Genomic DNA, 10,416 nt, shown 5'->3' on the forward strand with positions numbered 1-10,416 from the left:
TTTCATCCAGTTTTTCTCAGTTTTACCCCCACCCCAATGCCAGCCTCATTTTACAACAGTGGCACCATGCTATATGGTGCCAAAAGCCTTTTTAAATACAAGGCCAAATCCCATCAGGTCATGTCCTGTTGTGAACAAAAGCCACACCCTAGTGTCAACCCCAAGAAAACACACTTTAGCAGAATCCAGCTTTATGCTCATCTTCTCAGCGTGGAAATAGCCCAACATATATGAGATATAAGGGTCAAACTTGACTCATTGGCAACTCTTTATGTTTTCATTTATTTCTTCTCCCACATTCTCTGCAGAGTTACAATTTAAATAGAAAGAAATATTTTCTAGCATGGATTATTGAATCTAGTCCTAACTGGAGAAATCGGTTTCAGTAAAATTCAATCTTTGATGAGACAGTTGTTGTTGTTAAGTGCAGTCAAGCCATAGATGCTGCAAAGCAACCCTATGAATGAAAGATCTGAACAACTGTATAACTTTCATCATTTCTCCAGGTTCATAGAGTTGCCAGAAGCAAGCTGTTTCAGAAGTGGTCACCACTCCTACTTCCAAGCTTGTTTTAATCAGGAAGGTCCACCAAACACTGTCCACGATGGGTAACCATTATCACATTTGACACATAGGTGTCACAGTGTTTAGCATCACAGCAACCACGGGTTACCTCTGTACAGAGGTAACAGTACTGTGGACAGACCAGTTCACCACTTATAAGAATGTTTGACCAAAAACAATTAAAACCAGGCCTCAGGGTCACAGATTAAAATCACCCACATTTGGCTTGGTAGCTGGTAGCATATTCTATCAGGAGTAACATGCTAACCCAGACAGTGCCTATCTGGAAGTTAGAGTCCTCTCACAAGTCTGAGAGAGAGTGAAAAAAATCTCTCAGGGCAATGTCTAGCCTTAGCCACCCAATGGTGGTGCCTTTGTATTTTTGTTTTGTCTTGTTTTTAAAGGACCTTTGTTGAAGAGGAGCAGTGAGCTAAAAAGGAATCTGAGTGTCCCACCCTTTATTCATTTCCCAATATCCAAGCAAGGACTTACATTTAGTCTCTGACAAGTAAGGAGAAGGTGGTAAATGTTTTCACTTCCTGGTGCTCATTAGTAAGATTTTCAAAGACTATTTTTAACCTTAATAAGCTAATTCAATTCATGCTCAGGGAGTTGCAAAAATGACTAGATTTCAAGGTACTAAACAAATACCCCTGACTCAGGCAATCTCTTTTTCTATATTATTAATGCATTACACCTAAGCTTTCCCAATATTGGTGCCACAGTGCAAACAGTACTGTCACTTAGAGCCACATTCACCTTTTGTCAACAAATGATTCCATTAATAAACTTCACCAGGGAATAGTACTTTTGACTTAAAGGTTGCCTTTCTAAGATTGCTTTATAAAGCAGTCTTCACATTCCTCAAGCTTACAGCCTACGTGAATTCAGGATTTGCTAATGAACTGCTCAGCTGCTGAGTTGAGTAAATATAAAAGGCCAATTTTCCTTCGTCTTTTCACACCTTCTAATTGGGAGAAATATGTTTTGGTCTGATTCATGCTACTCTTACATGTTAGAAACTTATGTGCTTAAGAATTTAGTTGAAATTCTGCAGGCACTAGAGGTCATATTTCTTAATGTGGCCAGCAGGGTTGTTTTAATTCTACAGGACGAAGATTAATAGATCATGAGTGACATGATGGATTGGTTTGAGAATTACATTCCAACCTAAGTGAGCTTTAACTCCCATAATGTGTCTGTCCATGTTTCTAAAGCAATTATTTTCCAAGTAGAATGCACAAGGTAGCCCCAAGGGAGTTAAGAAAGATTGTATTAGTCATGACTCTTTCTGGTGGCAAGTGATAGAAAAACACTTCTCAAAATGGATTAAGAAAAAAAAAAGAAACACAAATTCTCATGTATGTGAAACATCTTGGACTGAGCTGATTCCAGGCAAGGTTGGTGTATCCTGAGGCATTTCAACTTGAAAACAGCTTGCAGATTTGTACTAAAATAATGAGGACAGTTTCTTTATGAAAGAAATATTATGTAGGTGTGGGAAAGCTGACGGAAACACAGCAAGTAGAAGTGAGCTAGTTAGAAGCAATAGGGAGCCCTGGTGGTCTAGTGAGTAAAGATGAGGGCAGCCAAATCAATGGCAAGTGGTTTGAATGCAGCAAATGCTCTGAGAGAGAAAGAAGGGTGATCTCCTTCCATGAACACACAGCCTCTGAAAGCCCACTGGAAGGACAGTTATGAATTGGCTCCAACTCACTGGCATGTGATAAAAATAGTTAGAAGTGAAGATATTAACAAAATTATCAGATATAAACCTGTTCCACACGTAAGTTCAAATGCATAAAGAATCAGAATCTGGAAGAAGACTTGATAAGAGGCTGGTAGAATGCCACACTGGAAACTAGATCATATTGCATCACACCACTCTATGGAGAATCTGTTGTACCCAATCCTCTTTACAGGCCAGAGAAATGCCCTCTAGTCTCCCCAAAGGAGGCATCTGGCACTAGAGCACCAGTGGAGAAAGGGGGACAGTGACTCTGAAGGAGCAAACACACACTACTTTACTGTACCTGTTATCCAGGAGAATGGGGCTCCATCCCCTGCATATTGTTTACTCTTCATTGCCCTAATCCTCAGATACACTTTTATTTCTCTATGGCGAACAGACCATCATCCGCACCATTCCTAATTCCTTCCAGATAGCCATACCCTCAGAGAGTTTCTTTTTCTTAAGAATTGAACACAATCCTAATATTACATTACTGACCTTTTACTGAACCAATCCTAGAGTTGAGTTATAGACCCTTTCCTAAGCCAATCACTTCGTGTAGGTGACAGCTTTTAGGTTGTGTGCCAAAATATGGACTTAGGAGAGGATTCAACTATACTTCCACTAAATAAATTGAACTTAAAAAGGGAAAATTAGGGTGTTATTACCAGGAGAGAAGGAAATTGATGTGGGACAGGGAGATATCAGGTATATTTAATATCCATTTCAGAGATAAATGTTAAAAACAGCGTGTGACCAAATTCTCTCATTGGATCCATGAAGCACATTCCAAATCAGTTTTGCTTCTTTTGCCAAGATCCATCTGAAAAATATGACTCTTTCTTCTTGGAATAAATTCCCTACAGATTTCAGACTTTTCAGCCCCTACAACTGCACAATCCAATTCTTTAAAGTAAGTCTGCATCCCTCTACCAATAAAATGATAAAGATACACATCTTATTGGTTTAATTTCTCTAAAGAGTATTAACTAAAACAGAAGGAGAAATGTGACAATGCAATACTTAAATTTCTTCTCTAATGTCACTGAGTGATAAAGTGGAAGAATCAAAGCATATGTAAGATTCTACCCTTTAGATGAAATATTTTACCAAAAATAATTTCTTGTTCATAGAGCCAGAATTCCTGGCACAGGATGCTAGCAAAGGATATACATACATCTGAGGGTTTTAATGTAGATGACACGATCTCATTAAGTAAACACAATATAAATGAATTTTTCAAGAACAAAGCAAAAATAGAATATGTCTAGAAATGAACTTTACATGTATCTAATCCTTAGCATAATAATCTGAAGTCAATGATGATATCCCAATTTTATATACGGTGTCCAAACTTTCAACAGTAGTAGCTAGGATTAGAACCCTAAAGTCCTAAGTCACTACACACACTGATCTGCAAAGATCCGTTGGTTAGATTACTGTTTTATATCCTGGTTATTTATATATATATAATATGATCAATAAAAAGATATGTTGAAATCTTAGCCTCTGTATCACTGTAAGTTTGACTCAATTTGAAATTAAAAATGATACTGATTAAATCATATAGAAGTAGAGCAGGTCCTACACCTAATTTCTTCTGAGAAATGTTTCACCAGAAGAGAGAACAGACACAGAAAGACACAGACAGGGAGAAGACACCATTTAAATGGAGATAACTAAGTAATTAGGAATGCCAAACAAATGTGTAAAAGTAGAATGGCTGATGTGTGGGGCTGGCCAAGTCTGACTTCCACTAATTTCAAAGGGAAAAGAGTTCCCATTCATAACATCCACAGCACAAAACTGATTCAATGAAGCCAGATATGCTCCCACACTCCCTTCATCTCCTTATAGCAATTATAACACCATCTATACTTTCCACCATTCTCATTGCTCTGCTACTGGGTCCACTAATCCATCTCAATGACCACACAGAACTCTCAGACCACACTGACAATTATCAGACTTATGAGAGAAATTAATAGGCTAAAGATATAGAGCAAGTAATATGGTTTATATGGTTTTGATTAAAACAAACTTGGAAGCAGGAGAGGCATCCACTTCTGAAATAGCTTGCCTCCAGAAGCCCTATGAATTTTGAGAAATGATGAAAGTTATACAAGTGTTCAGGTCTTTTGTTCATAGGGTCGCTATGAGTCGTCTATGACTCAACAGCACATAACAACAACATAGAGAAAGCTCAGTTGACCTAGTGGACAGAAAGTGATGCTACCAAGCCAAAGGTGGGCGATTTTAATCTGTGGCCCTCAGGCCTGCTTTTAATTGTTTTTGTCAAACATTCTTGTAAATGGCATAGCACTGGTCTGTCCATTTGCTGTACAGAGGTAACTCGTGGTTGCTGTGAAGCTGAACACTGTGACACTGTTGTGTCAAATGTGATAATATTTACCCATGGTGGACAGTGTTTGGTGGAGCTCCCCAGTTAAAACAAGCTTAGAAGCAAGAGTGGCATCCACTTCCGAAATAGCTCGCCTCCGGAAACTCTAAGAATGTGGTGAAATGATGAATGTTATACAAGTGTTCAGATCTTTCATTCATAGGGTCATTATGAGCCATCTATGACTTGACAACACTTAACAACAACAACATAACTAAAGTAGGAAACAGATATGTTCTTCAGTTAGGAAAGTTTCTCAGCCTTTTGGCTGCCAGATAACATCACACAGCTCTCTTAGTCTACCAATTATGGCATCTCTCCCCTGAGTCCTTGAACAAGCTCAAAATCTAAGATTCAAATGGGTGCATGCTAAAGTCTCTGCTCCTTCTTTCTTGCTGGTGTGAAGATTTCTATTTTCTGCATCTAAATCTATTCAACTTAAGCCTGATGGGATAGAAAGACTGACCAATTCCCTCATAAGTAGCCTACATATTTAATTTGCATGTCCCCACCCAAAAGGCATCTCATCTCACTTACATCACTAGCATAGTCTTAACCAGCTATGTGGTAAAAATAACAAAAACCAATGTCTAGGAAAATAATCTTGAACAATTAATCCACTGTATCACAGAGTGTTAGAAACTATTAGAAGTAGAATGAGAAAAGAAAATAGCCAACCCAAAACAAAACCCAAAATAAAAAAAAACAAACAAAACAACAAAACCCTTTCCCTTAGATCTAATTATCTGTATTCAAAATTCTGGCCTACTGAACTGTGAGAAAATAAATTTCAGCTCTTTACTTAGACTTACTTTCTTCTATTATTTTTATTATGACAATCCTGAGAAATGAAGACAATCATGTATCCTTCCAGGAAGGTAAAGACTGGGTAGATTTGTCAAAAGGGTAAACTGTTATAATGATTATCATTCTCCATGCTTGTTAGCAGAAATTGCTGTTATCACTTTTACTACTGGGGCTGCTTTTACAGTAAATTGGAATCGAAGGAAAGCTAGAAAAATTTTTTTCAAACCCAAGATTTTCACGAACAATCGTGAATCAAAAATTGTCCCTAAATTTTGAAGTCTGGTAGAAGAAAACGCAGAGCTGTGAAGATTGATAAGAAAAACAAAACAAAGGTTAAAGAGGAGCTGTTTTGTTTTGTTTTTTTAAAAAAAACTTTCTTAGGATAGAATCAAAGTGGAACTGTACAGTGTCCTGATACTCGTGATACCTGATAGGCCTTTGACATATTCCAAACCTTGTTGTGTTGTTATGTGTCGCCGAGTAGCTTGAGACTCTATGAGTATCATCCCAAACCTTAATTAGTATAAAATAAGACAACTGGTGGTTTCCAGGAAGATCACAAGACTGCCTAAAATTGCAATAAATGTGGTTATATTCCTCTGCTCCATGGGAGACAGATAACAAACATACAACAGCAAGAACGGAAATGGCAGCTAATGAGCAGGTTGAACTAAGAAGCTTCCTGCAGACCCTGAAGCCACTTGCAAGTGGGATGAAAAAACTGGGAAAGTATTGGAAACATCACTGGTAGACAGAACAATATGGCATGCAGCATCACAGATGGAGTGACTTTTTCACGAAAGGTGTCAAACAGACTGCGAGGAAAAGAAACAGATTCTTAGATGGTGGCTGCAAATGAGAATGAAAGGGCAAATTTGTGTGTCTTCAGTGCGAGAACACTGCTTTACATTCCCATCAGCAACACCCAGATTGTGAGCACTAACTGGGCAGACTTTTGAAGTTGGAAAAAAGAAACTATTCAGAGGGGAAAGAAAATCTCAACACTGAGTACAAGATCATAGTTTGCTGTGACAGTTTGTGTTTGGTACAGTTCAACCTTGAATAATCTACTTCACAACATTGTATTGGCCATTTTTGTCTACTTTTGATCTGAATCATGTGGACTTGTTTCTCCCAATGAAAATAAAATAAATGAGGTAATGAGAGGTCAGACAGAGTAACCTTGAAAACATTATCATGCAAGAATATTTGTTTTTCTCTTATTAAAAAACAACTAGAAGGTTTAGTGAGAAGAGGAAAAAATCATGTTCATAAAACTTTATTAAACAAAAAAATGAGAAAACAGGTTTTTAGATATTTTAAAGATTTTTCATCAAGAAAGGTAATAGATTATTTTTTATTAAGTGTTTTTATGTTAGATGCTGTCAAATAAGTTACAATTAATAGCTGTCATGTATACAACATAAACATTCATTATATTTGAGTTCATTGTTAGAGTTACTGTGTCAACCTCTGTCACTTGAGGTCATCCTCTTCTTTCTGACTCTCTACTATGCAATGTCTTTTTTCAGGGACTGATTCCTTCTGAAAACATGTACCAACTATGTGAGGCAAATGTCAACCACCTTTTTTTCTAAGGAGCATTCTGGCTAGGTTTCTTTCAGTGCAGATCTGCTTTCCTTCTGAATAGAAGTTCATGATATATTAAAATTCTGCACTTACACTACAATTCAAAGATATAAAACCTTTTCCAGTCTTTCTTATGCATTGCCCTGATATCACATGCATTTGAAGAGACTAAAAATATGAGTTGGGTAGAGTGTATTTTAGTTCTTAAAGTAACATCTTTGTTTTTTGATACTTTAAAGAACTTCTTACAGTAGATTTTCTCAATGTGATGTGTCGTTTTATTTTTTGTTTGTGTGTTTGTTTCATTGACTGTTGCTTTTGTGAGTATTCACTGTGGACAAAGCAAAATGAAATCTTTTACAATGACAGTATTTTTTTCATTCATTATCATGCTACTTATTTGTTCAGGTGTGAGGATGTTTGTTTTCCTTTTGCTGAGATGCAATCCATATTGACTGCTGAAGTCTGATCTTCATCCGGTAATGCATTCAGCCATTTTTACTTTCAGCTTTCGTAGATATATTTTGTTATTATAGTCTGTTAATGATCCTTCCTCCAATCCTGATGCTCTTTCTTCTTCACAAAGTTAAGTTTTTAAAAAAATATTTGCTAAGCCTAAAGACTTATTAGGTATGGTAAAAGAAATTGCCATTCTTTTCAATGTTGAGTCATAATATATTATCACCCACACAATCAAGTGAATGCTTTTGCATAGTCAGTGAAACTCAGACAAACATCTTTATGACAGTCTCTGTTCCTTTCATTTGAAATCCAGCTGAGATCTGCCATATGTAAGTCCTCATTCCTTGTTCTTTTCTGAATCCAGTTTGAATTACTGGATGTTCTCTTTTGATGTACTGCTACAACTATTTTAAAATTCTTTTTGGCAAGATTTTACTTGCATGTGATAACAATAATATCATTCATTCATTCTCACATTCTCTTGCATCATCCTTTAGAAGAGACAGAAATATGAATCTCTTCAAGTAAGTGATCAAGCATAGATATATCAGTGCTACCACTGCTATGTGTTTGTTGTCGTTATTTGCTGTCAATTTGTCTGCAACTCATACCAACCCTATGTACAACAACCCTAAACCCTGCTCTATCCTGTACCAATTCCACTATCTCTGACACACCCACCCTCATTACCCTAGTCACTGAATCAATCCATCTCATCAAGGTTCTTCCTCTCCCACACTGTCCTTCCACCCTCCCAAGCATGATGTCCGTCTCTAAGGACTGGTCCCTCCTTACAGCATGTACAAAATATGTTAGACAAAGCTTCAGAATTCTTGCCTCCAAGGGGCAGTCTGGTTTTACCCTCTCCAGAATGAACCTGTTTGTTCTCATGGTATATTCAACACTCTTCTCCAACACCACAGATCAAAGGCATCAATTCTCCTTCTATTATCTATACAAACAGGAAAAAAATCTGGTATAGCACTTGTCTGTTATTTTGCTATATTAAGATAACTTGTTGGTTGCTATGATATTGAAATCTATAACACTGGTGTGTCAAATGCCACAAAGGTTACCCACAAGTGGAAAGGTTTTAGTAGAGCTCCTATAATAAGACAGACTAGGAAGCAGGATTGGCTAATCCACTTCTTAAATCACTGGTCTCTGAAAACTCTATGAACAGTAGAGGAGTGTGAATAGTTATAGTATGAGTGGTAAAGCCGATATTAAAAGTTGAAATGAGGAAGTATAACTTAATAAATGGAACATAGAATGTACATAGTTTGAATGTTGGAAAACTAGACATTTTGCAAAATGAAATAGAACACATGAACATTGACATTCTAGGCATTAGGTGAGATTAAATAGATTACCTATGGCCATTTTGAATCAAATAATCATATGATATACTGTACTTGAAATGAGAAACAGAAGAGAAATAGTGTTCCATTCATAGTTTAAAAGTTAATTTCAAGTTCTATACTAAAATACAATATTATGAGAGGTAAGATATTATCCATATACATACAAGAAAGACCTGCTAATACAATTATAATTCAAATATATCCTCCTACATATAGAGTCAAAGAGAAGGAAATTGAAAACTTTTACCAAATTTTGCAGTCCAGAATTAACCAAACATGCATGCGTTAATCATAATTGGTGATTTGAATACAAAATTTGGAAACAGTGAAGAAGCAATAATAGTTGGAAAAGATGGGTATGGTGATAGAAATGAGGCTGAAAATAGAATGATCGAATTTTGTATTTTCAGTTATTTATTCATTGAAAATACCATTTTTAAGGTCACCAAAAAAATTACTTTTTACATGGCCCTCCCCTGATGGGCTGTATTGGAATCAGATTGACAATATCTGTGGAAGAAAAGATTGGAGAAACAATATGGACAGTTAAAGCAATCTGCCATGGGCAGACTGTGGGTCGGGCCATCAACCTCTCATGTGCAAGTTTAAATTGAAGCTGCAGAAAATGAAAACAAGTCCACAGGAACAAAGATATGATCTTGAGTCTATTCCATCAGAATGTCAAGATAATTTTAAGAATAGGTTTGAAGCATTGAAAACCAACAAAGACGAGATAAGCTATGGGATGATCTTAAGCATATCATCCATGAAGAAAGCAAAAGGTTATTACGAAGACAGAGGATACAGAAAAAAAAAAACAAGATGGAAATCAGAAGAGATTCTAAAAATTGGACAAGATTGTCAGAAGCCAAAACAATGCAAATACAGGCCAAAGTAAGAGTGGAACACAAAATTTCAAAGGGCAGCTCAAGGAGACAAAGCAAAGTATTATAGTGGAATGTGCAGATATATAAAATTGGAAATTAAAAAGGTAAGAACTCACTCTACATGTCTCAAGCTGAGAGAACTGAAAAACAGTTTTAAGCCTCGAGTCGCAATATTGAAAGTTGCTATGGGCAATATGCTGAATGACCCATAAAGCATAAAAAGAAGATAGAGAGAATATATAGAGTCACTGTACCAAAAATAACTGACTGATACTGAAAAATTTCAGGAAGTATCATATGAGCAGAAGCCAATGATAATGAAGGAGGAAGTGGAAAATGCACTGAAGGCATAGGCAAAAAAATTAGGTTCCAGGAATCTATGGGACACAAATTGACTGTTTCAATTAACAGATGCAGCCCTGAATGTGCTCACAGCCTATGACAGGAAATTTGGAGGGTAGTTGTCTGACCAACAGTTTGTAAGAGGTCTATGTTTGTTCCCATGCCCAAAAAAGGTGATCCAACTTAATGTGGAAACTATCAAATGACATTATTAATATCATATACAAGAAAAATACTATTAAAGGTCATTCAGAAAAGGCTAGAACA

Source organism: Elephantulus edwardii, unplaced genomic scaffold (assembly GCF_000299155.1).
Source record: "Elephantulus edwardii isolate Elephantulus edwardi_28Jun2011 unplaced genomic scaffold, EleEdw1.0 scaffold00001, whole genome shotgun sequence".
Taxonomy (NCBI): Eukaryota; Metazoa; Chordata; class Mammalia; order Macroscelidea; family Macroscelididae; genus Elephantulus; species Elephantulus edwardii.